We start from the raw sequence: 6,000 nt of genomic DNA on the forward strand, positions 1-6,000 counted from the left end.
GTGAATACAAAGATACCCAATATACACACACATATGTGACAACATATATGCATGCATTTATATACATGCTTATCACATGCAAAGCACTCACACATAATTGTGCACATTTTACATGTTCAAAACCATGCACTGCACATTTACCATTAATATCAAACATGGATACACATTGTAAATTAACATATATTCAGGCAGCACATATATATGTAGATATGCACACCACACATATACTTATACCAACATTATACACACAACACTGCATAATACACATGTGGACACATCTTGCTGCCTGTTAGAACTTGAAGTTTGGTAGCTTGACGGACATTATTTTAGTTAGTAAGTGACACAGCCAAGAGGGTGGAGTGACTTCCTTGAAGTCGTAATAAGCCAAGATTAGAGAAAAAGTGCCTTGTGTTCTAATCAAACATTATTTCCCCCAAACAATGATGACTCTTCTCAGTCACTGTGGGACACTCGGTCACATGATGCAAAATAAGAAACAGTTTGCTCAACAATAATCTCTTATATCTACAACACCCCTTCTGCAAGCCCTTGTTCATGAGATTCTATGCAAAGCACTGAAGGAAAAATCAGGGCAAGCTGCACATCCTTCAGCCCAATGCTCAGCTGTCAGTCTTCACTGTCTCTACGAGACTAGACAAGGGAGGATTCCCTACTCACCTGAAGTGGCTCACAGTGAGGACAAATCCTGCCTTTAAGCAGCCATGTACTAATCTGACCCCCAGTAGACCTGTCTGTAGGAGAAAGGACTTGAGGTCCAGATTAGAAACTCCTATTCTGAGCCAGAGTGATGTTCCCAAATGATACCAGGGAACCTTCCAAACCCCTGTTCCCAGGGGTGAATCTGTTCCATAAAAACAGCTTCTCTCTCTGAAGATTCCACAGTCCCAGTGGGTGCTGTTTCAGCAAGCAATTTGTGCTTGTTATTAACTAGAAATATTCTTCTGGGAAAAGCAGAAAAAGGAAATGTGAACAAAGGGGTACTAGGATTGTGATTCAAACAATAATTTATACATCTGTTTTGTGTTAAACATTATATAACTTTCATAGGTTAATCTATTTTAAAACTTAGAAGGACTTAGAAAGAAATGGTAACAGTTGCATTTAATTGAAAAAGAAAGTGAGCCTGATAAGTTTAAGTGACCAGCCCAAAATCACAGAACTTAAAATTGATGCTTTTAAATTCACACTATAAGAACAGAAAGAAAACAGGTATTCACCTTCCATTACTGTTGTCTTAAAAGTTTTAGATGACCATGTCTAATGTTCTTTCTATTTTGAGGTCACATATACCTTCACACTCAAATATTGAGAATATTCCAATCTCCCTTAGGTTCAGTCTCTTCTTGCATATTAATATCTTCAAATGTCTGTCCCACTATCTTCAGTCACATTTTTTAAAGGTAATTTTTACCTTATTTTCATATTTTTTCTTTTTTGAAAAATACTGCAGTATCTGCACCCAGATTTCCAATCTACCACACTCAGATTATCTTTAAATGTAAAAATGTCCAGAAAGTCTACCCAGGCTAATCATCTTATCTAACTCTTCACTCTCAGCATGCATTTTCCTCTACTAATACTAGTGATGTGAATATTTGCATCTCTAATATGTATCATCACCCATTCATTGATTCAGTAAAACCAACAAGATGTGTTATCTTGTAATTCAATGACAGACTTTTTACTCACTGCTCTTTATTAATTTAACAATCACAGTTAAAGTCACAGTATTTAAAGGTTATTTAATATTCTCATTTTTAAGACTAAAAAACTGAGGCATGGGAAAATTGAGTAATTTGTTAATATAAGACTGCCTGTTTGTAGCACAGGGGCAAGAGGACCTAAGAACACATTCTCCTAACTACAGTATAATTCCTGGTACTCTGCATTGGTTAGGAGGATCCAAAAGATGAAATGTGGAAAGTAGGATGGCGTTAGTGTAACTATTGGCTTTATGGCAGTTTTCCTTACTATTTTTATTTGTTAGTCTAGAGGTTATAGCCTGCATTTTTTAACTTAATCTATTTAAGCTTAATAATGAATGACTTCGAGAAAAATACAGTAAATTTGCAATTGCATAATTCCATTTGGGCTTCCCTGGTGGCTCAGAAGTTAAAGAATCTGCCTGCAATTCAGGAGGCCTGGGTTCAATCGCTGGGTCAGGAAGATCCCCTGGAGAAAGGAATGTCCATCCACTCCAGTGTTCTTGCCTGCGGAGGAGATAGACAGGATATTGTCTATAGGGTCGTAAGAGTTAGACATGACTGAATGACTAACACACACAGGCCTGCACACAGAGTTCCATTTACTTAATTCCATTAATCTGTTGCTATAATTTTCAAACATGCCTATGCCTTGTTAAGGAAATTAAGAGGAAAATTATATTAGTGTATATAATCCTTTATATTTAACAATACATTTACCATTTTCAGTACTCCATTCTTAGCTGTATATCCAAGTTATGATGAGTTTCATTTTTCTTCAGCCTGAAGTACTCTCATACTGCATGTTTGCCAGCAATAAATTATCTATGCTTTTACCTGAAAGCATCTTTATTTTGTCTTTATTTGTCAAAAATTGCTTTACTGGATAAAAAAATTCTTGCTCAATAGATTTTTTTTCCCATTTCCCATGGCATTTAATGTATCGGTCTTCCCTAGTTTCTGATGAAAATGTTGCAAATAGTGCATCATATTTTGCTCTATGTAATATGTCAAACTTCTCCTGTTTCAATATTTTCTCTTTACCTTCAGCTATCAACAATTATAATATGCTTCTGTGTGCTTTTTGTGCTTTTCTTACTTATGGTTTGTTGAACATCTGGAGATTGTAAGTCATTGTCTTTTACCAAATTTGAGAAGCTTCTAGATATCATTTATTCAAATATACTCTTTCTTTTTATCTTTTTATTTCCTTCTGTTATTCCAATTACACATATGTTGGGTCAATTGATAGTGTCTCAAAAACTTCAAAGAGATTGTTCATTTCATCTCTATTTTTTCCTCTTCAGATTGAGTTATTTCTGTTGATTTACCTTCCAATTAACTAATTTTTTCTTCATCAATTCCAATGCTCTTTGAGCCTATTTCATGAATTTTTTCATTGTAGCTATTATGACTTTAAAGTCACAGAAAAAAATACTCTATGATCTCATTTATAGGTGGAATCAAAAATAGTCAAATTCATAGAAGCAGAGTAGCATGGTGGTTACCAGGCACTGTGGGGAGGGAGAAATGGGGAGATGTTTGTCAAAGGTGTTTCAATTATACAAGATGAATAACTTCTGGCAATCTAATGTGTAGAATGGTGACTATAGGTGAAAATACTGAACTGTATATATGTGAAATTTGTTAGCAGGGTATATCATAAGTTTTCTCACCACATGCACCAAAAAAATATTTAATTTCATGAGATGTTGGATATGTTAATAAGTTTGATTTTAATGATTATTTCACAATGTATACATACAGTGAATCATCAAGTTGTACATCTTAAATTGTTATTGTTCAATCACTAAGTTGTGTCCAGCTCTTTCCAATCCAATGGACTGGAAAGCATGCCAGGTTCCTTTGTCCCTCACTATCTCCCAGAGTTTGCACAAATTCATGTCCACTGAGTCAGTGATGCTATCTAACTATCTCATCATCTGTCCTCACCTTCTCCTCCTACCTTCAATTTTTCCCAGCATCAGGGTCTTTCCTAATGAGTCAGTTATTCACATCAAGTGGCCAAAGTATTGGAGCTTCAGCTTCAGCATCAGTCCTTCCAATGAATATTCAGGACTGATTTCCTTCAGGATTGACTGGTTTGATCTTCTTGCTATCCAAGGGACTCTCAAGAGTCTTCTTCAATACCACAGTTCAAAAACATCAATGATTTGGCCCTCAGCTTTCTTTATGGTCCAGCTCTCACATCCATGCATGATTACTGGAAAAAACCATAGCTTTGACTAGATGGACCTTTTTGGCAAAGTAATGTCTCTGCTTTTTAATATGCTGTCTAGGTTTGTCATAACTTTTCTTCCAAGTAGCAAATGTCTTTTAATTTCATGGTTGCAGTCACCATCTGCAGTGATTTGGAAGCCCAAGAAAATAAAGTCTGTTACTCTTTCCATTGTTTCTCCATTGATCAGTCATGAAGTGATGGGACCAAATGCCATGATCATGGTTTTTTTGAATGTTGAGTTGTAAGTCAGCTTTTTCACTCTCCTCTTTCACTTTTATCAAGAGGCTCTTTAGTTCTTCTTCACTTTCTGCAATAATGATGGTGTCATCTGCATATCTGTGGTTATTGATATATTTTTTTTTCCTTCTCTATACAAATTTATTTATTTATTTATTTTTTTCTGGATTTATTTTTTCATTTATTTTTATTAGTTGGAGGCTAATTACTTCACAACATTGCAGTGGGTTTTGTCATACATTGACATGAATCAGCCATGGAGTTACACGTATTCCCCATCCCGATCTCCCCTCCCACCTCCCTCTCCACCCGATTCCTCTGGGTCTTCCCAGTGCACCAGGCCCCAGCACTTGTCTCATGCATCCCACCTGGGCTGGTGATCTGTTTCACCATAGATAGTATACATGCTGTTCTTTCGAAACATCCCACCCTCACCTTCTCCCACAGAGTTCAAAAGTCTGTTCTGTATTTCTGTGTCTCTTTTCCCTGCAATCTTGATTCAGCTTGAGCTTCATCTAGTCTGGCATTTCACATGATGTACTCTGACATACTCCTTCCTGTTTTGAACCAGTTTGTTGTTCCATGTCCAGTCCTAACTGTTGCTTCTTGACCTACATACAGATTTCTCAGGAGGCAGTTGAGATGGTCTGGTACTTCCATCTCTTCAAGAATCTTCCACAGTTTGCTGTGATGCACACAGTCAAAGGCTTTATCGTAGTCAGTGAAGTAGAAGTAGATGCTTTTTTTCTGTAATTCTCTTGCTTTTTTGATGATCCAATGGATGTTGGCAATTTGATCTCTGGTTCCTCTGCCTTTTCTAAATCCAACTTGAACGTCTGGAAGTTCTTGGTCAGCATCAGTCCCACTAATGAATATTCAGGGTTGATTTCCTTTAGGATTGATTGCTTTGATCTCTTTGTAGTCCAAGGGACTCTCAAGAGTCTTCTCTAGCACCACAGTTTGAAAATATAAGTCCTTCAGCACTCAGCCCTCTTCATTATCCAACTCTTACATATGTATATGACTACTGAAAAAAAACATAATTTTGGCTATATGGATCTCTGTCAGCAAAATGATGTCTCTGTTTTTTAATACATTGTCTAGGTTTGTCATAGTTTTTCTTCCAAGGAACAAGTGTCTTTTAATTTTGTGGCTATAGTCACTGTCTGCAGTGATTTTGGAGCCCAAGAAAATAAACCTGTCCCTATTTCTACTTTTCCCTGTCTATTTGCCATGAAGTGATGGTACCAGATGCCACAATTTTAGTTTTTTGAATGCTGAGTTTAAGCCAGCTTTTTCACTCTCCCTTTCACCCTCATCAAGAGACCCTTTAGTTTCTCTTCACTTTCTGCCAGTACAGTGGTATCATTTGCATATCTGTGGTTGTTGTTATTTCCCATTATATTATATCCTCAGTTGTGTCTTATCGTGAATTGGTGTTCTTTCTCATTTTAAAAGTTGGCAATGTGGAATATAAAGCAAACAAGCAAACAAAATCTGTGAACAAAGCCAACCCAAACAAAAATAAACACATAGATATGCAGAACAGGGAAGTGGTTATTAGAAGGGATGCAACCGGGAGGAGGGAGAAATAGGTAAATGGGTTCAATTATGTAACAATAAAAACTAAAGTTTTTATGGCTACCATGCTATAGTGTATACAGAAGTGAGCATATAATGCTGTGCATATGAAATTTACATGTTATAAATCAATGTTTCCTCATTATTTCAGTAAAAGGTAAAGCAAAAACTTAGAAAGTAAAAACTTGAAACAAAATAATTATTAGTGTTAGATCA

This window comes from Dama dama, chromosome 20 (assembly GCF_033118175.1).
Source record: "Dama dama isolate Ldn47 chromosome 20, ASM3311817v1, whole genome shotgun sequence".
In the NCBI taxonomy this organism is placed as follows: Eukaryota; Metazoa; Chordata; class Mammalia; order Artiodactyla; family Cervidae; genus Dama; species Dama dama.